General features: G+C 38.4%; 3 long non-coding RNA genes across 3 annotated transcripts in view; 2 read left to right on the forward strand and 1 right to left on the reverse strand.

Moving 5' to 3' along the window:
- Window positions 1-497: 497 nt before the first annotated feature.
- The window catches only part of LOC142466719 (uncharacterized), a 115,210-nt gene continuing 89,454 nt past the window's right edge, over window positions 498-26,253 (reverse strand). The window contains exon 3 of the long non-coding RNA XR_012788199.1: window positions 498-595. This is a non-coding gene — a long non-coding RNA (uncharacterized LOC142466719). The remainder of the gene's footprint in view (window positions 596-26,253) is intronic.
- LOC142466704 (uncharacterized) lies at window positions 9,221-15,445 on the forward strand. Its single transcript, XR_012788192.1, has 2 exons — window positions 9,221-9,670; window positions 15,284-15,445. It is a non-coding gene; the product is annotated as an uncharacterized LOC142466704 (long non-coding RNA).
- LOC142466705 (uncharacterized) lies at window positions 16,012-21,952 on the forward strand. Its single transcript, XR_012788193.1, has 2 exons — window positions 16,012-16,177; window positions 21,791-21,952. It is a non-coding gene; the product is annotated as an uncharacterized LOC142466705 (long non-coding RNA).

The following is a 26,253-nucleotide window of genomic DNA, read 5'->3' on the forward strand; positions in this document are numbered from 1 at the left end:
AGCGCAGCAGCATGTGCACGCTTCCAACCTGGGGAGAGTTGCCATGGCACCAAGTCAGTGTAGACTAAAGAGTAACCCTCAGGGGGCCCCCTGGCATAAACAGTGTGGACGGTGCCTCTGACAGGCATATATCCCACGTGGGTGTCACCACAAAAAGTATCGATCTCCACATGGATGTGTGGTCTTATTCTTCATCTAAAATACAGGAGTACGGCCACCCGGGAATTTAATGCATATGATCACAGACCTCCACAACGGATATAGTTGTGGGAAGGCCTAAAGACGGGGGTTAAAATCTTGCCTCAAGGCCCAGGCGAGGACCTCGTGTCCGGACTTTACAAACATTTTTGGAAATTTGGAAAAAAAAAATCTTTAGGGCACCCCAGGTCTGGATCTCAGCAGCGCCTCCAAATGTAGCCCTCTTTCCTCCACCCTAAGTGAGATTGAGGTGGGTACTGCTGCGACACACTTTATTAGAGCAAATAACCAGTATGTACCTGGCAGATACCTGGAATGCGCCGCTCCTCACCTCTGACAAGCCCCGTTGCGTTTGCCTTCCCAGCCATGGTTCATGCCTGGCTGACGGGCGGCTGCTCTGTTAAATGATTATGATCAGGATTAAATAGGCTGCAATGCTTCGCGTGTCCACCAGATGGCATAAATTCATGAATTGTAATGCAGTATATATATATACTGTACAGTATGTATATATACTGTATAACAACAGCCCCTATAACCCCTAACATACAGTACTGTACACATACAGTACTGTATATGCACATACATAAATGATACTACTGTATGGGCCGGCGGGGGGCGAGATGTGTTTGCAGCAGAGAGAGATCCGCTGCTCTCTCTGCGCAAACAGCGGCACATTAAAAATTATTTTAAATACATTTTTATTTATAGTGTAGATGTGCAGGGGGTCTCGGGAGCTGAACCGCACTGGTTTCAGGTCGGGGGACCCCCTGCTCCCTGAGATACAGACCCCTTTATGAGGTGCCGGTATCCCTCTGCGTTTAAAGGTCCCGATCACGTGATCGCGGCCTGTTAAACCAAGCAGAGGGATACCGGCACCCCCAAAAGGGGCCTGTATCTCGGGGAGCAGGGGGTCCGCGGACCTGAAACCACAGCGGTTCTGCTCCGGAGACCATCTGCACATGTACAGTATAAATAACACACATATATAAATAAACACTCGTTCTTTACCTTAGCGGCTATGCGCTATGGTAAAGAAGCAGAATTTCTGTATTTTAATAATATTGTATAGTGAGCAGGGGGTTCCCTGAGCCAGAAATCTAAACTCAGGGGACCCCCTGCTCCTGCTCAATATTATTAAAAAAACAGAAATGCTGCTTCATTACCATAGTATTATAGCCGCTAAGGCAATGAAGGGGTTAACCCACCGTGCCCGCTTTATTGTGGGTAGCGGGGGTGGGTGAAGGGGGTATTTGGCCCTTGGTGTGAGTTTAGGACTTGCGGGGGGGTTGCGAGTGCACTTAACCCCTTCACGACCGTAGCAGTTAATACCGCTACGTCATGAAGGGGTTAACCACTCCCGCTACCCCCCGCAAGCCCAAAACAAGCACCGTTGGGGCTAATACCCCCTTCACCCCCCCCACTACCCACAATAAAAAATAATCACACAGCATCCCCGCAATACATAAATAAATAAATAAATAAATAAATACATTTGAAATACATTTTTATTCCTAGTGTAGATGTGCAGGGGGTCTCGGGAGCTGAACCGCATTGGTTTCAGGTCGGGGGACCCCCTGCTCCCCGAGATACAGATCCCTTTATGAGGTGCCGGTATCCCTCTGCGTTAAAGGCCCCGATCACGTGACCGCGGCCTGTTAAACCAAGCAGAGGGATACCGGCACCCCCAAAAGGGGCCTGTATCTCGGGGGACAGGGGGTCCCTGGACCTGAAACCAAAACGTTTCTGCTCCGGAGACCCTCTGCACATCTACACTGTGAATAAAATACACACATCAATAAAGAATCATTCTTTACCTTAGCGGCTATGTGCTATGGTAAAGAAGCAGCATTTCTGTATTTTTAATAATATTGTACAGTGAGCAGGGGGTTCCCTGAGCCAGAAATCTAAACTCAGGGGACCCCCTGCACCTGCTCAATATTATTTAAAGTACAGAAATGCTGCTTCATTACCATAGCGTATAGTCGCTAAGGTAATGAAGGGGTTAAGGCATAATAAACAATTAATACATTCAATACATATTTTTAATGTCTGTGTTAAACCTCCCTGACTTCACTGTAATCTATGTAAAACCCCCTCCCCCTATTCTCTCTTTTAAAACTCCCTGCCTTCTCTCTAATCTATGTAAAAACCCCTCCCCCTATTCTCTCTTTTAAAACTCCCTGCCTTCTCTCTAATCTATGTAAAAACCCCTCCCCCTATCCCCCTATTGTGTGTGTGCGTTTAGCTTCCCTGCAATCTATGTAAAAAAAAACTCCCCCTATTGTGTGTGTGTTACATCTCCCTGGCCTGTGTTTCTGAGTGCAGTGTACTGTATGTAAATGTGGGGAGGGGGATCCCATGTAAATAACCACCCCCACCCCCGCTACCCACAATAAAAAAAATCACACAGCATCCCCGCAATACTGTACATAAATAAATCTAAATAAATAAATACAAATAAATACATTTGAAATACATTTTTATTCCTAGTGTAGATGTGCAGGGGGTCTCGGGAGCTGAACCGCATTGGTTTCAGGTCGGGGGACCCCCTGCTCCCCGAGATACAGACCCCTCTATGAGGTACCGGTATCCCTCTGCGTTAAAGGCCCCGATCACGTGACCGGGGCCTGTAAACCAAGCAGAGGGATACCGGCACCCCCAAAAGGGGTCTGTATCTCGGGGGGCAGGGGGTCCCCGGACCTGAAACCAAAACGTTTCTGCTCCGGAGACCCTCTGCACATCTACAATGTGAATAAAACACACACATCATTAAATAATCATTCTTTACCTTAGCGGCTATGTGCTATGGTAAATGTTAGGTCCAGTCTACCTGACCAGACCTTAGAGCAGGCAACTTCTTCTACTCGACCCGGGGAGATTCATCACGCAGCTGCTATATGCTTCTGGTCTCAGATATGATAGTCGAGCTCGGAGAAGCAAAGACTCAATGCACACAAGGTAGCCGAGTCATCACTTCTGATTTTAATATGCTAACAGAGGAATATTTATACAAAAGGCAAGGACAATACATCGTGTGTCAATTTCATACATCTGTTACAAATTCAGTTCCCATGTATAGATCATACATCTAAAATGACATATACCATCTGGCCTAAATTAGTAGAAATAGGGATCAAAGGTCAATAACTACTAATGGGGTAAGAAACAAGACTAGTGGTCTTGTTTCTTATAATCTTATTTCTTATGTAATAGATATCCTGAGACAGCTGGTCCACAGCTAGAATACTTTTACTATTTAGTCTCTGAGAGAACAAAGCTTGACACATATTTATTTTAACCTGTTCAGTCTCTGAAAAGAACAGAGCTGGCAGATACAGTTTTTAACCTTACAGACCCTCCTTTTGTTCTGGAAGAACAATCCAATCGACCAGTCCCATTTATTCTTCTACACACCACTCAGGAGAGGAAAAACTCCAAGGGAGAAACCTCTAAGAGACCATGGGGATGCAGAAACCTATCTCTTTTAGGTACCTCGTTTGATAATCAGAGATGAACATATGGGTGGTTGACGAGTACCAAGACTATTGGTATTTCTCGCTCTCATTGTGGGAAACATATACATAACTGTAGAGCTAGAAGCAGAAGCAGCTTTCTTTTGGCAAAAATAGAGCTGATTACACTTTTAGCCATCTGAATTAACATATACACACAAAGTAATAAACTTGCGATTGCCATGATTCCATAAAGAATTTTCATTCCCAACGCACCTAGCCAATTTCCAAGACCAAATGTCCAATCGAACCCTTTTGGTTCCTCTCGCATTCTAGATTGAATTTCTGGTAGAGTGTCCATGTCATGATGTATACTTTTTGATTGGTCATCAATATAAACACAACATTCTTTACCTACTAACTTACAAACCCCTCCTTGTGCTGCCAACAGATAATCTAGTGCCATACAATTTTGCAATACTATTGCTCTAATTTGTTGCTATTTGCTACTGAGTCTTAAAATATCGTCTTTAGTATCGTTAAAAACGGCATCTATATTGACTACTAAAAAATCCCCTTTTGCATACAAATCATACATTCCTAAAAAGGTATTAGACCTCCCGCAACTCTCTTAACTAAGCTACTTTTAATAATTAATGCCTTTCAATTTCGTATTCTTTGCTTAGGTAGGGGGAACATTATTTAAATTCTATTTCTGAGCATAAGTGGGGGTTGGTGTGGGTTAATATTTCCTAGGAGCGACTGCCCAACACATACATCTTACATACTACATTTACTCAGAATATCGGAACAGACAAAATGGATACCATGGTCAAAATGGATGACTTGTGATCCTTTCCTTGTGGTTGACACACACCCTTCCCACCTTCCTCATATCCAATCTTCTCAGCCCCCTCGTATCCTTTAGAGACAGTCTTTTTAAAGAACAGTTAACCATATCATAGTCCTGCTGGACCAAAAAAATAGTCCCATAGTGCATAATTTGATTCCTATCTGGCCATTGTATCGGCCCAGTTGATTTCTTTTTTGGTCTCTTCTTCTGGGGGACTGCTGACATTTTCATCACCAAAAAGAGACATAGCATCGGTGGGGGGGTTGCAACACACTTCTGGACCAAAGTTTTGCTGTTCATAACGCATATATAGAGAGTAATGAGTAGGACAAACACACATACAAAAACATCCACTAGCTTCGCACCCAGCGAAATAATCTAACCACCAAGTCCCAACAAATCCCAACCCTCATCTCTACCTTTAAACACTAAAATCACTTTCCCAAATAACATAACCTGGTTTAGTTGCAGGATAATACTTTATCTATCCTTCTATCACAGAGTCAATAACTTCCCTAGGGCAAAGTCGTATTTCTACTCCCTTTGTAACCAGTTTCTTTTATATATATATAGTTCTACAAATATCTTATAGCATCTTGTCTTTTTCCAAGGGGTTAAATATAACTCTTGTGTTCCTGGGGTGCAACTTATTGGGTATGGATAGTACATTGGGTTACATTGCACATAAGATGTGGGCTTTGTTTACCAGGATTCCATTATATAACAAGAAGGTGTGCATATATGCTATACACAGGACAATAAAATAAAAGACATATTATTAAACAAAATATTCCTGTTACTACCCTATCATCTTAATGTGAACACCACTTATATAAACCTAACAGCATAAACATTGTAATTAAAATAATAAAACCTGTAAAAAAGGTTATTAAAAAGTTCAAAGTTCATATATTGAGGTCCGGATTTCTGGTACGAACTTTTCTCCTTCTTTGGTTAGTGCCGGGTTTTATTGTGACCCAAAACACCAACTGAAAGTAACTGTGTCTTTAGGCCTTCCCTTCTGTATTGAGGTTTAATTTTGAAGCGACTGTGGGTGCACTTGTGTAACATGGATCCAGGAAAACACTCTGACGGGGTAGAATCTGGAATGGGCCTCTCCACTTTAGATGAAAAGCGCTTTTGCGTCACCTTTATCTTCATCTAATTAGAAGGACTGCACCTGGACATGAGACACTCAAACAATTGCATTAGTTTCACACAATAGACTCTGATTAAAATCGTCTGTTTAGAGCATAATCATACAACATTAAATCTAAAATGTACCTGGGATGACCATTGGTTTTCCCATGAGAAAAATTCTTTCTGATTGTCACGGTAGGCCAGGCCAAATACACCTTTATATTTAAGGGATCGGTCACAAAGCAAAACAGGCAGAAAAATACATTGCGGTTTATTCGGATAGGACCTCGGAAACACACAGAAACACAAAAAACAGAGAATATACTTTGGGGGACCTTATACTTATTAGGGAAATAACTTGGGGGGATTTGGGCTCAAAATCCAGAAGTCTGGGGGACACAGGGAAGCCCTGGTGTAATTCACCCTGCGCACTGTCAAATCATGCCTGCTTGCTGGGGAAAATTAAGTGACTACCAGCACTTTGGACCCCTAACTCCTGCAACCATAATAATTATATTTCCACCCAAATATCCCCCTAAAACTGACACACAAGAAATTTCACAGTTCAAGGGCTAATGGAACATGACATAGGAAATAACAGGGTCAGTTCACTTTCAGGCACTCCATATCTGAGCTGGGGCATTGGAATGCTTATTCACATGCTAATTCACCAACCTGGGTTTAAATCACAGGACAAACACAATGCATTGCAGGTTTAAAACACATACAACCAACATGTAGACACAAGAGCTTGCACTCCACCATTTGCACCTATCATGTGGGGTTCTAAAACCTTCTCTTCTCTAAGACACCAGCTAAGAATACCTTGCTGACAGGCCAAAATATCCCCTCCGTTTTCTATCATGTGCCAGGAGACTGCTCTGCAGCTATTTCTCATAAGGGGCCACCCATACAAGGCAATCCACTTATAAAATCGCACAGACAGCTACAGTCCCATGAGGCAAAGGGAATACACAGAGAATGCATTAACTAGCCCACTGGTCTTACACAGTTAATCCCACATACACAGTTCCTAGCTTATACCCCTATGGGGGACAGTATCAAAGGGAAAAATTATAGGCAACACAGTAAGGTACAATATTAGACCCAAGAGCTGACAATCTCAGCCCTTGCCATTCGGTTTCAGGGGCAGCCAGCAATAATAATAGCAATAACACCCTCCTTTTGTTCACTTTTATTGCATGTGAACAATATTACACAAAGGATAACAGCATTTAAAGCATAACCTTAATGGAATTGCTTGACATATAGCAAAACTAACCTGAAACCTTTGGGTATAAAATTTACATTAAAAATCTCAAAAAAAAAAAAAAAAAAAAAACCCTACTGAATATAAATATAATCTGCTATAGTCTTCTGACAGAAACTTTTAGAACACCAAATAACATCTGGTTTGCTGAAAGAACAACCTGTAGCATAAAAAACTCATAGACACAGATTTAAAGGTGGGACACATTTGAGAGAAAAAGATGGTTAAAAAATGATAAAACATTAAATATTTGATCAACTTTGCAGAAAAATAATTCCACATAGAACCCTCTAGTATACTGGCAGACCTCGCTAGGGTCAGTTTTCCTTGTCCATTGCTTTACTGCTATTTCAGGGTCTGCACACTTATACGTACATCAGCACTAGAGTATTTTGTGCTGATTACATTGGACTAGTGGTTACTTTATCCACTTCACTGTTCATACTGCAAGACACTAGTTTAGTGATTCTATGCAGTTAATCAGTGATCCAGAACATTACATTGTGCTCATACTATAGGTTCTGAGCATTTAATATCTGTTTTAATTCCCATCATTTCACAGGGATATTAAAGATTTAAGTTTTAACCACTTCATTACCCACCCACCAGGTGTTTAGAGTGCTCATTCTAGGTTACTGTCCTCTGTTTATTTGAACTCTATATTAATCAATGTACAACTGTTTCCATTTCAAGCCATATAACAAGCTCAAATAACTTCTGGGCTTCCTGCCAAAACCTTGTAACAAAAAAAAGGTTAATTACTGGTTACTGCAATACAATTTAGGACAGCTTGAAATATGCAGCTCGTCACAGAGCCCGATAATGTTTCTGGTATTCAAAAATTAAAACTGGATCTTTGTTTAACAGAAAATTATAGGCTTAATATATACTTTAGACAGTTTTAGTTACTGGTTATACACAAAAAGAGCACAGAGTGCAGACACAAAACAAACAGAATTTTACGCTTCATTCACACATTCAACCAGTTTTTACAAAAATAACAGACACATATTTTCTCACCTATTCTAATAAATAGGAAAACAAAGCAATTTGATCCTGCAGACTAAATTTATAAAGATATCCTTTTTTTTTTCATATCATAATTAACTTTTTTAAACTAATTTTAAAATGCTGAGCTTCTAGTTAGCTTTGTGTCTAGAATATATTTCGCCTGTTATTTCTATATAACATATTCACCTGATTTTATCTGTGGAGATTTAGAGGAAAAGAATTGTAATTCTGTTTAAGGAAATAAATCGCCTGGCCAGTACGATAAACATCCTTATTATTCCAGTGACAGAACTGTTTACAAAAATAATTAATCCTTTCTTTATTCTTTTTCTCCACAGATACCCAAAACTTCCCCATGTCCAGTGTAAATTAGTTTATATTATAGTGGGGGTGTACACCTTTTAAAAATTAAATTTCAACATGAGCAATTAATTATATTCTTATTTTAGAAGCACTTGCCCTGAATAGTAATTTTGTATACATACAATAAACCGTTTTTCTTATTATTCAATGCAAATAACACTTTTATATGGATAGAATTCACTCAGATTCTTACAAGCACACACACAGGGATTACATACAATCAACCTTTTTATCATATTCATGCCTGAAAATGTAATAAAAACATTCTAATGGAAAAAGAAACCTATACCTGTTATAATCTTGTTTTTCCACTCAATTTTGTAATACATAAGACTCCCTGAACTTTTCAATTCAGACGGGAAAATATTATTAATTCAACTTAATATACACTCATACTTGGGTAATGTGGCACAAATAATTTGGGTTTGCATGTCTTAAAATTAAATTGGAAAAATTATATTTTTCTGTCTTTCTCTCTCCCAAGAGCTCTGCTGACTTGCTAACAACATTTCAACAAAAAGAAAACCATCTCTGTAACTTGTCCTATAAAACAAAATTCTTATTATTTCAACTTTCTAATTCTTGTCTCTCTCTTTTTTTCTTTCTATCTGTCTACACATTCCTGTGCCTTTCCTGTGTAACAAATCATTGGGGGAAAAAAGGTGGGGGCTAGAGCGGTTTATACATGCAGGCAACTTGAGAGGGAGACAGACAAAAAAAACCTTTTATCTTCCCAGCTTTTTTGCTGTGCTTGAGTGTTAATTGAGGAACCTATGCCACACTGCATTCATCCATAAGGGTTATTTTAACTCATCCTACAGTACATTTCTTCATACAGTATACCTATAATCCCATAAACAACTTATAAAGGAATTTTATCTTAACAAGCATACAATAAAGTTAGTCTTATCATTCTTAATATCATCTTAACCTAAACAATTATTAGCTTATCCTAAATTACCATCATATCTGAGACACCATATCAGTACAGCCCGTTTCAATTAAACAAATGGGACTCCAACCCTTTGTTATATAAATCGGGGACTCAAACCCTCGATTCTCAATTAAACAATTGGGACTCCAACCCTTTGTTATATAAATAAGGGACTTAAACCCTTGATTCTTCTGCCCTATAAAATTTAGGTTCTTTAGATTCGCAGAGAAACGGTGAGAAACAATAAAATAAGTTTTTCTCACCTTTTTTCTGTGCAAATCCCACTTTTTCTGACACCATTTGTTAGGTCCAGTCTACCTGACCAGACCTTAGAGCAGGCAACTTCTTCTACTCGACCCGGGGAGATTCATCACGCAGCTGCTATATGCTTCTGGTCTCAGATATGATAGTCGAGCTCGGAGAAGCAAAGACTCAATGCACACAAGGTAGCCGAGTCATCACTTCTGATTTTAATATGCTAACAGAGGAATATTTATACAAAAGGCAAGGACAATACATCGTGTGTCAATTTCATACATCTGTTACAAATTCAGTTCCCATGTATAGATCATACATCTAAAATGACATATACCATCTGGCCTAAATTAGTAGAAATAGGGATCAAAGGTCAATAACTACTAATGGGGTAAGAAACAAGACTAGTGGTCTTGTTTCTTATAATCTTATTTCTTATGTAATAGATATCCTGAGACAGCTGGTCCACAGCTAGAATACTTTTACTATTTAGTCTCTGAGAGAACAAAGCTTGACACATATTTATTTTAACCTGTTCAGTCTCTGAAAAGAACAGAGCTGGCAGATACAGTTTTTAACCTTACAGTAAAGAAGCAGCATTTCTGTATTTTTAATAATATTGTACAGTGAGCAGGGGGTTCCCTGAGCCAGAAATCTAAACTCAGGGGGCCCCCTGCTCCTGCTCAATATTTTTAAAAATACAGAAATGCTGCTTCATTACCATAGCGTATAGCCGCTAAGGTAATGAAGGGGTTAAGGCATAATAAACAATTAATACATTCAATACACTACCCACTACCCATGGCAACCTCCGCTGCTGCTGCTGTAAAACAGAAAAAAAAATGAACACTTTCAAAGTAATGTCCCCTAACCCCTTAATCACCATAGCAACATATACACACAAAGTAATAAACTTGCGATTGCCATGATTCCATAAAGAATTTTCATTCCCAACGCACCTAGCCAATTTCCAAGACCAAATGTCCAATCGAACCCTTTTGGTTCCTCTCGCATTCTAGATTGAATTTCTGGTAGAGTGTCCATGTCATGATGTATACTTTTTGATTGGTCATCAATATAAACACAACATTCTTTACCTACTAACTTACAAACCCCTCCTTGTGCTGCCAACAGATAATCTAGTGCCATACAATTTTGCAATACTATTGCTCTAATTTGTTGCTATTTGCTACTGAGTCTTAAAATATCGTCTTTAGTATCGTTAAAAACGGCATCTATATTGACTACTAAAAAATCCCCTTTTGCATACAAATCATACATTCCTAAAAAGGTATTAGACCTCCCGCAACTCTCTTAACTAAGCTACTTTTAATAATTAATGCCTTTCAATTTCGTATTCTTTGCTTAGGTAGGGGGAACATTATTTAAATTCTATTTCTGAGCATAAGTGGGGGTTGGTGTGGGTTAATATTTCCTAGGAGCGACTGCCCAACACATACATCTTACATACTACATTTACTCAGAATATCGGAACAGACAAAATGGATACCATGGTCAAAATGGATGACTTGTGATCCTTTCCTTGTGGTTGACACACACCCTTCCCACCTTCCTCATATCCAATCTTCTCAGCCCCCTCGTATCCTTTAGAGACAGTCTTTTTAAAGAACAGTTAACCATATCATAGTCCTGCTGGACCAAAAAAATAGTCCCATAGTGCATAATTTGATTCCTATCTGGCCATTGTATCGGCCCAGTTGATTTCTTTTTTGGTCTCTTCTTCTGGGGGACTGCTGACATTTTCATCACCAAAAAGAGACATAGCATCGGTGGGGGGGTTGCAACACACTTCTGGACCAAAGTTTTGCTGTTCATAACGCATATATAGAGAGTAATGAGTAGGACAAACACACATACAAAAACATCCACTAGCTTCGCACCCAGCGAAATAATCTAACCACCAAGTCCCAACAAATCCCAACCCTCATCTCTACCTTTAAACACTAAAATCACTTTCCCAAATAACATAACCTGGTTTAGTTGCAGGATAATACTTTATCTATCCTTCTATCACAGAGTCAATAACTTCCCTAGGGCAAAGTCGTATTTCTACTCCCTTCGTAACCAGTTTCTTTTATATATATATAGTTCTACAAATATCTTATAGCATCTTGTCTTTTTCCAAGGGGTTAAATATAACTCTTGTGTTCCTGGGGTGCAACTTATTGGGTATGGATAGTACATTGGGTTACATTGCACATAAGATGTGGGCTTTGTTTACCAGGATTCCATTATATAACAAGAAGGTGTGCATATATGCTATACACAGGACAATAAAATAAAAGACATATTATTAAACAAAATATTCCTGTTACTACCCTATCATCTTAATGTGAACACCACTTATATAAACCTAACAGCATAAACATTGTAATTAAAATAATAAAACCTGTAAAAAAGGTTATTAAAAAGTTCAAAGTTCATATATTGAGGTCCGGATTTCTGGTACGAACTTTTCTCCTTCTTTGGTTAGTGCCGGGTTTTATTGTGACCCAAAACACCAACTGAAAGTAACTGTGTCTTTAGGCCTTCCCTTCTGTATTGAGGTTTAATTTTGAAGCGACTGTGGGTGCACTTGTGTAACATGGATCCAGGAAAACACTCTGACGGGGTAGAATCTGGAATGGGCCTCTCCACTTTAGATGAAAAGCGCTTTTGCGTCACCTTTATCTTCATCTAATTAGAAGGACTGCACCTGGACATGAGACACTCAAACAATTGCATTAGTTTCACACAATAGACTCTGATTAAAATCGTCTGTTTAGAGCATAATCATACAACATTAAATCTAAAATGTACCTGGGATGACCATTGGTTTTCCCATGAGAAAAATTCTTTCTGATTGTCACGGTAGGCCAGGCCAAATACACCTTTATATTTAAGGGATCGGTCACAAAGCAAAACAGGCAGAAAAATACATTGCGGTTTATTCGGATAGGACCTCGGAAACACACAGAAACACAAAAAACAGAGAATATACTTTGGGGGACCTTATACTTATTAGGGAAATAACTTGGGGGGATTTGGGCTCAAAATCCAGAAGTCTGGGGGACACAGGGAAGCCCTGGTGTAATTCACCCTGCGCACTGTCAAATCATGCCTGCTTGCTGGGGAAAATTAAGTGACTACCAGCACTTTGGACCCCTAACTCCTGCAACCATAATAATTATATTTCCACCCAAATATCCCCCTAAAACTGACACACAAGAAATTTCACAGTTCAAGGGCTAATGGAACATGACATAGGAAATAACAGGGTCAGTTCACTTTCAGGCACTCCATATCTGAGCTGGGGCATTGGAATGCTTATTCACATGCTAATTCACCAACCTGGGTTTAAATCACAGGACAAACACAATGCATTGCAGGTTTAAAACACATACAACCAACATGTAGACACAAGAGCTTGCACTCCACCATTTGCACCTATCATGTGGGGTTCTAAAACCTTCTCTTCTCTAAGACACCAGCTAAGAATACCTTGCTGACAGGCCAAAATATCCCCTCCGTTTTCTATCATGTGCCAGGAGACTGCTCTGCAGCTATTTCTCATAAGGGGCCACCCATACAAGGCAATCCACTTATAAAATCGCACAGACAGCTACAGTCCCATGAGGCAAAGGGAATACACAGAGAATGCATTAACTAGCCCACTGGTCTTACACAGTTAATCCCACATACACAGTTCCTAGCTTAAACCCCTATGGGGGACAGTATCAAAGGGAAAAATTATAGGCAACACAGTAAGGTACAATATTAGACCCAAGAGCTGACAATCTCAGCCCTTGCCATTCGGTTTCAGGGGCAGCCAGCAATAATAATAGCAATAACACCCTCCTTTTGTTCACTTTTATTACATGTGAACAATATTACACAAAGGATAACAGCATTTAAAGCATAACCTTAATGGAATTGCTTGACATATAGCAAAACTAACCTGAAACCTTTGGGTATAAAATTTACATTAAAAATCTCAAAAAAAAAAAAAAAAAAAAAACCCTACTGAATATAAATATAATCTGCTATAGTCTTCTGACAGAAACTTTTAGAACACCAAATAACATCTGGTTTGCTGAAAGAACAACCTGTAGCATAAAAAACTCATAGACACAGATTTAAAGGTGGGACACATTTGAGAGAAAAAGATGGTTAAAAAATGATAAAACATTAAATATTTGATCAACTTTGCAGAAAAATAATTCCACATAGAACCCTCTAGTATACTGGCAGACCTCGCTAGGGTCAGTTTTCCTTGTCCATTGCTTTACTGCTATTTCAGGGTCTGCACACTTATACGTACATCAGCACTAGAGTATTTTGTGCTGATTACATTGGACTAGTGGTTACTTTATCCACTTCACTGTTCATACTGCAAGACACTAGTTTAGTGATTCTATGCAGTTAATCAGTGATCCAGAACATTACATTGTGCTCATACTATAGGTTCTGAGCATTTAATATCTGTTTTAATTCCCATCATTTCACAGGGATATTAAAGATTTAAGTTTTAACCACTTCATTACCCACCCACCAGGTGTTTAGAGTGCTCATTCTAGGTTACTGTCCTCTGTTTATTTGAACTCTATATTAATCAATGTACAACTGTTTCCATTTCAAGCCATATAACAAGCTCAAATAACTTCTGGGCTTCCTGCCAAAACCTTGTAACAAAAAAAAGGTTAATTACTGGTTACTGCAATACAATTTAGGACAGCTTGAAATATGCAGCTCGTCACAGAGCCCGATAATGTTTCTGGTATTCAAAAATTAAAACTGGATCTTTGTTTAACAGAAAATTATAGGCTTAATATATACTTTAGACAGTTTTAGTTACTGGTTATACACAAAAAGAGCACAGAGTGCAGACACAAAACAAACAGAATTTTACGCTTCATTCACACATTCAACCAGTTTTTACAAAAATAACAGACACATATTTTCTCACCTATTCTAATAAATAGGAAAACAAAGCAATTTGATCCTGCAGACTAAATTTATAAAGATATCCTTTTTTTTTTCATATCATAATTAACTTTTTTAAACTAATTTTAAAATGCTGAGCTTCTAGTTAGCTTTGTGTCTAGAATATATTTCGCCTGTTATTTCTATATAACATATTCACCTGATTTTATCTGTGGAGATTTAGAGGAAAAGAATTGTAATTCTGTTTAAGGAAATAAATCGCCTGGCCAGTACGATAAACATCCTTATTATTCCAGTGACAGAACTGTTTACAAAAATAATTAATCCTTTCTTTATTCTTTTTCTCCACAGATACCCAAAACTTCCCCATGTCCAGTGTAAATTAGTTTATATTATAGTGGGGGTGTACACCTTTTAAAAATTAAATTTCAACATGAGCAATTAATTATATTCTTATTTTAGAAGCACTTGCCCTGAATAGTAATTTTGTATACATACAATAAACCGTTTTTCTTATTATTCAATGCAAATAACACTTTTATATGGATAGAATTCACTCAGATTCTTACAAGCACACACACAGGGATTACATACAATCAACCTTTTTATCATATTCATGCCTGAAAATGTAATAAAAACATTCTAATGGAAAAAGAAACCTATACCTGTTATAATCTTGTTTTTCCACTCAATTTTGTAATACATAAGACTCCCTGAACTTTTCAATTCAGACGGGAAAATATTATTAATTCAACTTAATATACACTCATACTTGGGTAATGTGGCACAAATAATTTGGGTTTGCATGTCTTAAAATTAAATTGGAAAAATTATATTTTTCTGTCTTTCTCTCTCCCAAGAGCTCTGCTGACTTGCTAACAACATTTCAACAAAAAGAAAACCATCTCTGTAACTTGTCCTATAAAACAAAATTCTTATTATTTCAACTTTCTAATTCTTGTCTCTCTCTTTTTTTCTTTCTATCTGTCTACACATTCCTGTGCCTTTCCTGTGTAACAAATCATTGGGGGAAAAAAGGTGGGGGCTAGAGCGGTTTATACATGCAGGCAACTTGAGAGGGAGACAGACAAAAAAAACCTTTTATCTTCCCAGCTTTTTTGCTGTGCTTGAGTGTTAATTGAGGAACCTATGCCACACTGCATTCATCCATAAGGGTTATTTTAACTCATCCTACAGTACATTTCTTCATACAGTATACCTATAATCCCATAAACAACTTATAAAGGAATTTTATCTTAACAAGCATACAATAAAGTTAGTCTTATCATTCTTAATATCATCTTAACCTAAACAATTATTAGCTTATCCTAAATTACCATCATATCTGAGACACCATATCAGTACAGCCCGTTTCAATTAAACAAATGGGACTCCAACCCTTTGTTATATAAATCGGGGACTCAAACCCTCGATTCTCAATTAAACAATTGGGACTCCAACCCTTTGTTATATAAATAAGGGACTTAAACCCTTGATTCTTCTGCCCTATAAAATTTAGGTTCTTTAGATTCGCAGAGAAACGGTGAGAAACAATAAAATAAGTTTCTCACCTTTTTTCTGTGCAAATCCCACTTTTTCTGACACCATTTGTTAGGTCCAGTCTACCTGACCAGACCTTAGAGCAGGCAACTTCTTCTACTCGACCCGGGGAGATTCATCACGCAGCTGCTATATGCTTCTGGTCTCAGATATGATAGTCGAGCTCGGAGAAGCAAAGACTCAATGCACACAAGGTAGCCGAGTCATCACTTCTGATTTTAATATGCTAACAGAGGAATATTTATACAAAAGGCAAGGACAATACATCGTGTGTCAATTTCATACATCTGTTACAAATTCAGTTCCCATGTATAGATCATACATCTAAAATGACATATACCATCTGGCCTAAATTAGTAGAAATAGGGATCAAAGGTCAATAACTACTAATGGGGTAAGAAACAAGACTAGTGGTCTTGTTTCTTATAATCTTATTTCTTATGTAATAGATATCCTGAGACAGCTGGTCCACAGCTAGAATACTTTTACTATTTAGTCTCTGAGAGAACAAAGCTTGACACATATTTATTTTAACCTGTTCAGTCTCTGAAAAGAACAGAGCTGGCAGATACAGTTTTTAACCTTACAGTAAAGAAGCAGCATTTCTGTATTTTTAATAATATTGTACAGTGAGCAGGGGGTTCCCTGAGCCAGAAATCTAAACTCAGGGGGCCCCCTGCTCCTGCTCAATATTTTTAAAAATACAGAAATGCTGCTTCATTACCATAGCGTATAGCCGCTAAGGTAATGAAGGGGTTAAGGCATAATAAACAATTAATACATTCAATACACTACCCACTACCCATGGCAACCTCCGCTGCTGCTGCTGTAAAACAGAAAAAAAAATGAACACTTTCAAAGTAATGTCCCCTAACCCCTTAATCACCATAGCAACATATACACACAAAGTAATAAACTTGCGATTGCCATGATTCCATAAAGAATTTTCATTCCCAACGCACCTAGCCAATTTCCAAGACCAAATGTCCAATCGAACCCTTTTGGTTCCTCTCGCATTCTAGATTGAATTTCTGGTAGAGTGTCCATGTCATGATGTATACTTTTTGATTGGTCATCAATATAAACACAACATTCTTTACCTACTAACTTACAAACCCCTCCTTGTGCTGCCAACAGATAATCTAGTGCCATACAATTTTGCAATACTATTGCTCTAATTTGTTGCTATTTGCTACTGAGTCTTAAAATATCGTCTTTAGTATCGTTAAAAACGGCATCTATATTGACTACTAAAAAATCCCCTTTTGCATACAAATCATACATTCCTAAAAAGGTATTAGACCTCCCGCAACTCTCTTAACTAAGCTACTTTTAATAATTAATGCCTTTCAATTTCGTATTCTTTGCTTAGGTAGGGGGAACATTATTTAAATTCTATTTCTGAGCATAAGTGGGGGTTGGTGTGGGTTAATATTTCCTAGGAGCGACTGCCCAACACATACATCTTACATACTACATTTACTCAGAATATCGGAACAGACAAAATGGATACCATGGTCAAAATGGATGACTTGTGATCCTTTCCTTGTGGTTGACACACACCCTTCCCACCTTCCTCATATCCAATCTTCTCAGCCCCCTCGTATCCTTTAGAGACAGTCTTTTTAAAGAACAGTTAACCATATCATAGTCCTGCTGGACCAAAAAAATAGTCCCATAGTGCATAATTTGATTCCTATCTGGCCATTGTATCGGCCCAGTTGATTTCTTTTTTGGTCTCTTCTTCTGGGGGACTGCTGACATTTTCATCACCAAAAAGAGACATAGCATCGGTGGGGGGGTTGCAACACACTTCTGGACCAAAGTTTTGCTGTTCATAACGCATATATAGAGAGTAATGAGTAGGACAAACACACATACAAAAACATCCACTAGCTTCGCACCCAGCGAAATAATCTAACCACCAAGTCCCAACAAATCCCAACCCTCATCTCTACCTTTAAACACTAAAATCACTTTCCCAAATAACATAACCTGGTTTAGTTGCAGGATAATACTTTATCTATCCTTCTATCACAGAGTCAATAACTTCCCTAGGGCAAAGTCGTATTTCTACTCCCTTCGTAACCAGTTTCTTTTATATATATATAGTTCTACAAATATCTTATAGCATCTTGTCTTTTTCCAAGGGGTTAAATATAACTCTTGTGTTCCTGGGGTGCAACTTATTGGGTATGGATAGTACATTGGGTTACATTGCACATAAGATGTGGGCTTTGTTTACCAGGATTCCATTATATAACAAGAAGGTGTGCATATATGCTATACACAGGACAATAAAATAAAAGACATATTATTAAACAAAATATTCCTGTTACTACCCTATCATCTTAATGTGAACACCACTTATATAAACCTAACAGCATAAACATTGTAATTAAAATAATAAAACCTGTAAAAAAGGTTATTAAAAAGTTCAAAGTTCATATATTGAGGTCCGGATTTCTGGTACGAACTTTTCTCCTTCTTTGGTTAGTGCCGGGTTTTATTGTGACCCAAAACACCAACTGAAAGTAACTGTGTCTTTAGGCCTTCCCTTCTGTATTGAGGTTTAATTTTGAAGCGACTGTGGGTGCACTTGTGTAACATGGATCCAGGAAAACACTCTGACGGGGTAGAATCTGGAATGGGCCTCTCCACTTTAGATGAAAAGCGCTTTTGCGTCACCTTTATCTTCATCTAATTAGAAGGACTGCACCTGGACATGAGACACTCAAACAATTGCATTAGTTTCACACAATAGACTCTGATTAAAATCGTCTGTTTAGAGCATAATCATACAACATTAAATCTAAAATGTACCTGGGATGACCATTGGTTTTCCCATGAGAAAAATTCTTTCTGATTGTCACGGTAGGCCAGGCCAAATACACCTTTATATTTAAGGGATCGGTCACAAAGCAAAACAGGCAGAAAAATACATTGCGGTTTATTCGGATAGGACCTCGGAAACACACAGAAACACAAAAAACAGAGAATATACTTTGGGGGACCTTATACTTATTAGGGAAATAACTTGGGGGGATTTGGGCTCAAAATCCAGAAGTCTGGGGGACACAGGGAAGCCCTGGTGTAATTCACCCTGCGCACTGTCAAATCATGCCTGCTTGCTGGGGAAAATTAAGTGACTACCAGCACTTTGGACCCCTAACTCCTGCAACCATAATAATTATATTTCCACCCAAATATCCCCCTAAAACTGACACACAAGAAATTTCACAGTTCAAGGGCTAATGGAACATGACATAGGAAATAACAGGGTCAGTTCACTTTCAGGCACTCCATATCTGAGCTGGGGCATTGGAATGCTTATTCACATGCTAATTCACCAACCTGGGTTTAAATCACAGGACAAACACAATGCATTGCAGGTTTAAAACACATACAACCAACATGTAGACACAAGAGCTTGCACTCCACCATTTGCACCTATCATGTGGGGTTCTAAAACCTTCTCTTCTCTAAGACACCAGCTAAGAATACCTTGCTGACAGGCCAAAATATCCCCTCCGTTTTCTATCATGTGCCAGGAGACTGCTCTGCAGCTATTTCTCATAAGGGGCCACCCATACAAGGCAATCCACTTATAAAATCGCACAGACAGCTACAGTCCCATGAGGCAAAGGGAATACACAGAGAATGCATTAACTAGCCCACTGGTCTTACACAGTTAATCCCACATACACAGTTCCTAGCTTATACCCCTATGGGGGACAGTATCAAAGGGAAAAATTATAGGCAACACAGTAAGGTACAATATTAGACCCAAGAGCTGACAATCTCAGCCCTTGCCATTCGGTTTCAGGGGCAGCCAGCAATAATAATAGCAATAACACCCTCCTTTTGTTCACTTTTATTACATGTGAACAATATTACACAAAGGATAACAGCATTTAAAGCATAACCTTAATGGAATTGCTTGACATATAGCAAAACTAACCTGAAACCTTTGGGTATAAAATTTACATTAAAAATCTCAAAAAAAAAAAAAAAAAAAAAACCCTACTGAATATAAATATAATCTGCTATAGTCTTCTGACAGAAACTTTTAGAACACCAAATAACATCTGGTTTGCTGAAAGAACAACCTGTAGCATAAAAAACTCATAGACACAGATTTAAAGGTGGGACACATTTGAGAGAAAAAGATGGTTAAAAAATGATAAAACATTAAATATTTGATCAACTTTGCAGAAAAATAATTCCACATAGAACCCTCTAGTATACTGGCAGACCTCGCTAGGGTCAGTTTTCCTTGTCCATTGCTTTACTGCTATTTCAGGGTCTGCACACTTATACGTACATCAGCACTAGAGTATTTTGTGCTGATTACATTGGACTAGTGGTTACTTTATCCACTTCACTGTTCATACTGCAAGACACTAGTTTAGTGATTCTATGCAGTTAATCAGTGATCCAGAACATTACATTGTGCTCATACTATAGGTTCTGAGCATTTAATATCTGTTTTAATTCCCATCATTTCACAGGGATATTAAAGATTTAAGTTTTAACCACTTCATTACCCACCCACCAGGTGTTTAGAGTGCTCATTCTAGGTTACTGTCCTCTGTTTATTTGAACTCTATATTAATCAATGTACAACTGTTTCCATTTCAAGCCATATAACAAGCTCAAATAACTTCTGGGCTTCCTGCCAAAACCTTGTAACAAAAAAAAGGTTAATTACTGGTTACTGCAATACAATTTAGGACAGCTTGAAATATGCAGCTCGTCACAGAGCCCGATAATGTTTCTGGTATTCAAAAATTAAAACTGGATCTTTGTTTAACAGAAAATTATAGGCTTAATATATACTTTAGACAGTTTTAGTTACTGGTTATACACAAAAAGAGCACAGAGTGCAGACACAAAACAAACAGAATTTTACGCTTCATTCACACATTCAACCAGTTTTTACAAAAATAACAGACACATATTTTCTCACCTATTCTAATAAATAGGAAAACAAAGCAATTTGATCCTGCAGACTAAATTTATAAAGATATCCTTTTTTTTTTCATATCATAATTAACTTTTTTAAACTAATTTTAAAATGCTGAGCTTCTAGTTAGCTTTGTGTCTAGAATATATTTCGCCTGTTATTTCTATATAACATATTCACCTGATTTTATCTGTGGAGATTTAGAGGAAAAGAATTGTAATTCTGTTTAAGGAAATAAATCGCCTGGCCAGTACGATAAACATCCTTATTATTCCAGTGACAGAACTGTTTACAAAAATAATTAATCCTTTCTTTATTCTTTTTCTCCACAGATACCCAAAACTTCCCCATGTCCAGTGTAAATTAGTTTATATTATAGTGGGGGTGTACACCTTTTAAAAATTAAATTTCAACATGAGCAATTAATTATATTCTTATTTTAGAAGCACTTGCCCTGAATAGTAATTTTGTATACATACAATAAACCGTTTTTCTTATTATTCAATGCAAATAACACTTTTATATGGATAGAATTCACTCAGATTCTTACAAGCACACACACAGGGATTACATACAATCAACCTTTTTATCATATTCATGCCTGAAAATGTAATAAAAACATTCTAATGGAAAAAGAAACCTATACCTGTTATAATCTTGTTTTTCCACTCAATTTTGTAATACATAAGACTCCCTGAACTTTTCAATTCAGACGGGAAAATATTATTAATTCAACTTAATATACACTCATACTTGGGTAATGTGGCACAAATAATTTGGGTTTGCATGTCTTAAAATTAAATTGGAAAAATTATATTTTTCTGTCTTTCTCTCTCCCAAGAGCTCTGCTGACTTGCTAACAACATTTCAACAAAAAGAAAACCATCTCTGTAACTTGTCCTATAAAACAAAATTCTTATTATTTCAACTTTCTAATTCTTGTCTCTCTCTTTTTTTCTTTCTATCTGTCTACACATTCCTGTGCCTTTCCTGTGTAACAAATCATTGGGGGAAAAAAGGTGGGGGCTAGAGCGGTTTATACATGCAGGCAACTTGAGAGGGAGACAGACAAAAAAAACCTTTTATCTTCCCAGCTTTTTTGCTGTGCTTGAGTGTTAATTGAGGAACCTATGCCACACTGCATTCATCCATAAGGGTTATTTTAACTCATCCTACAGTACATTTCTTCATACAGTATACCTATAATCCCATAAACAACTTATAAAGGAATTTTATCTTAACAAGCATACAATAAAGTTAGTCTTATCATTCTTAATATCATCTTAACCTAAACAATTATTAGCTTATCCTAAATTACCATCATATCTGAGACACCATATCAGTACAGCCCGTTTCAATTAAACAAATGGGACTCCAACCCTTTGTTATATAAATCGGGGACTCAAACCCTCGATTCTCAATTAAACAATTGGGACTCCAACCCTTTGTTATATAAATAAGGGACTTAAACCCTTGATTCTTCTGCCCTATAAAATTTAGGTTCTTTAGATTCGCAGAGAAACGGTGAGAAACAATAAAATAAGTTTCTCACCTTTTTTCTGTGCAAATCCCACTTTTTCTGACACCATTTGTTAGGTCCAGTCTACCTGACCAGACCTTAGAGCAGGCAACTTCTTCTACTCGACCCGGGGAGATTCATCACGCAGCTGCTATATGCTTCTGGTCTCAGATATGATAGTCGAGCTCGGAGAAGCAAAGACTCAATGCACACAAGGTAGCCGAGTCATCACTTCTGATTTTAATATGCTAACAGAGGAATATTTATACAAAAGGCAAGGACAATACATCGTGTGTCAATTTCATACATCTGTTACAAATTCAGTTCCCATGTATAGATCATACATCTAAAATGACATATACCATCTGGCCTAAATTAGTAGAAATAGGGATCAAAGGTCAATAACTACTAATGGGGTAAGAAACAAGACTAGTGGTCTTGTTTCTTATAATCTTATTTCTTATGTAATAGATATCCTGAGACAGCTGGTCCACAGCTAGAATACTTTTACTATTTAGTCTCTGAGAGAACAAAGCTTGACACATATTTATTTTAACCTGTTCAGTCTCTGAAAAGAACAGAGCTGGCAGATACAGTTTTTAACCTTACAGTAAAGAAGCAGCATTTCTGTATTTTTAATAATATTGTACAGTGAGCAGGGGGTTCCCTGAGCCAGAAATCTAAACTCAGGGGGCCCCCTGCTCCTGCTCAATATTTTTAAAAATACAGAAATGCTGCTTCATTACCATAGCGTATAGCCGCTAAGGTAATGAAGGGGTTAAGGCATAATAAACAATTAATACATTCAATACACTACCCACTACCCATGGCAACCTCCGCTGCTGCTGCTGCTGTAAAACAGAAAAAAAAATGAACACTTTCAAAGTAATGTCCCCTAACCCCTTAATCACCATAGCGGTTATTAACCGCTACAGTCATGAAGGGGTTAACCCACCCTCACCCACCACTCGGGACGCCTACATACCCTCCCACTCTAACCCCCCACCCCGTGAGGCCTAACCACCCTCAACCCTCACCCACTAACTACCCACAAGGGAGGCCTACCCACATACCGTTGGGGAACCCCCCCCAACCCCAGTCCCCGCAATAAAAACAATGCACAGCCGCACAATTAACAGCATTCTATTTATTAAATACATTACCCACCCCCTGTGCCCCCCTATAAATACAAGATTTATCCTTTTACATTCAGGGTCCATAACGCAGCCCCACGCTAGTCCCCGGTGGGCTGGCAGGGCACCTGGACAGACCTGCAGTTTACCAGCAGCCCTTTTTACACAGGTTCTGGAGGCCTTCTGGTGGATCCTGCCAGCACCATGGCCCTCAGGTGGTCTCCTTAGGTCACCGTGGGACACAATTGGGTCTCCACGGTAGGCCCGCGGATGTTTGGGAGCCCCGGGTCAAACCCACAGGTGTCTGCGGGGCCTCGGGTGGTTCCCTCGGGGGTCTGGGGAACTCACGAGTGCTCACTACGGGTCCGCGGTGCCCCCACAGAAGTGGGACCACACATCATCATCCCCGCACCTACGGGTCGGAGGTGCCCCCACAGAAGTGGGACCACACATCGTCATGCCCGCAGACTACGGGTCGGAGGTGCCCCCACAGAAGTGGGACCACACATCATCATGCCCGCATGTGTCACCCGTGGAACCACCAGCCTGCTACCCTTGGGATACCCGAGGATTCCCGCGGGTGGTCTCCAGAGGTCCCACGCAGAACCACGGAACCAACCCTGAATGTAAAAAAAATAAACCAAAATAAACCTGGCCTATACATTCAATACATACACCCTCCCCCCCATACCTACAGTACAATAATGTGCAAAATAACTATTATCCAGATATGGATAATAGATTAATTGCCCATTATTAAAAACATTAACTAGCACATTCAAATAAATAAAGTACTACTGACCTCATCAATACAAAGTGTCCGACGCCAGCGCCTTCCTTCTCTTGCCCACACAATACATAGCCAAAACCAAGCCAAGACATTGCAAGTACATTCAGATATCAATTAACCCCTTAAACACCTTATCGGATAATAACCGCAAAGGTAATTAAGGGGTTAAGCCACATTGGCCCGATACCCACCCTTCACCCATGAATTAGTACTGTGGCTTCATCATGCAAATATATATATATATATATATATATATATATATATATATATATATATATATATATATATATATATATATATATATATATATATATATATATATATACTATATATATATACAGAGAGACAGAGAGAAAGAGAGAGAGAGAGAGATATACAGTGTATATATATACACACGTTATATACACACCCATGATAAACCAATATACAGTACAAATAAATGTAGAAGGGTTATCAAAACCATACTGTCCTACAACCAAACACTTCTCCATACATACACACTAAATTAAAATCAATTTCCTTTAATATTCATAACTGATCTCTCAATCTAAATCATCACTAAACCTCTGAAAAGCCATTTAAACACCTCACATTCCAATATAAATGATGCCTAAATATCTATGCACCATATACATTCTGCAAATTAATCAACCAAGTAAACAAAAATCAATTAGCAATCATTATTTACATCCCTAAACAATTCACACTACTAGATCCCGAACAATGAAACCATTAACAAATTCACGCCTAGAGCAGAACAATTAAGCCTTTGAAAAAATATAAGTACCGACAATAATACAACCTTTAAAACCAAGGCTATCTATCCCTGACCTTCCCTCAAACACACAATACAATACCAAGGAATACATCTATCTAATTTTAAAATACTTTAAACTCACAAAATAATTTAAAACACATCTAATCCAGCTTTTAAAACATCATTTCTTACCCTGTACAGTATGTATATATCTCTCTAGACATATATACATACATACATACTGTACAGTGGCAAGAAATGATATACCACAAAAAAAAAAATACACATGTTAAAAAACCTTTTGAAAAAATTAACAAGTTAAATAAAATACATTTCTTTACTGTAGTTCACTTACCATTACTTGCCCCCACCGATTTCCGTTGCACAGCTTACTCACGAACCAATCCACGATCAGGAACCCATAAAATAATAAACCAAAAAATAATAAACATTAAACTAAAAATCCAAAACAATCCACGGGTCTTCTAATTGTAATCCATCTCCTAATTGTGCCATCTCTGCCCCTTCGCGCTCACTATATTGGCTACCGCGTCGCTTCTGTACATGTGCGAGCCTCCGCGCCCGTGCGGACATAACAAAGATGGCGGCGCCATGCCTCTGATGCCACCGAGAGGCGCGCTCACCCCCGCAACTGCCTTCTCAATGGGGAAGGTAATGGGAAGAGGAACGGGGAACCTGGGAGCCAAAGAGGACCTGGCTACACGTACTGTAGATAAAAGTCCAAAAATTGAATAAATCAAAAGTTTGATGATACTGTAGTCAGGATACTGGCAGCCTTCCACAAAGAACCAACGAATTCCAGGCAGATCCGTACAAAAAACACAAAAAGAAAGTGCCCAATCCTAGTGCAATAAGTCCAAAAAAAATACACATTTAATATCCCTTAAAATTCCAACAAAATGCAAACTCACAAACAACAAAGTTAAAATAGCATATTATGAGGTATACTCATGAACCAAACGAGGACTCAGCTACTCAGCTCACTCGATCACTTCCCCGCATGGAATAGCAAACCTCCTCTGGGACTCCATCCAGCAGGAACTCAGGGAGCGACACAGTTTCTATTGATGCCCTCCGACAACAC

The sequence above is a fragment of the Ascaphus truei genome, chromosome 15, assembly GCF_040206685.1.
Source record: "Ascaphus truei isolate aAscTru1 chromosome 15, aAscTru1.hap1, whole genome shotgun sequence".
In the NCBI taxonomy this organism is placed as follows: domain Eukaryota; kingdom Metazoa; phylum Chordata; class Amphibia; order Anura; family Ascaphidae; genus Ascaphus; species Ascaphus truei.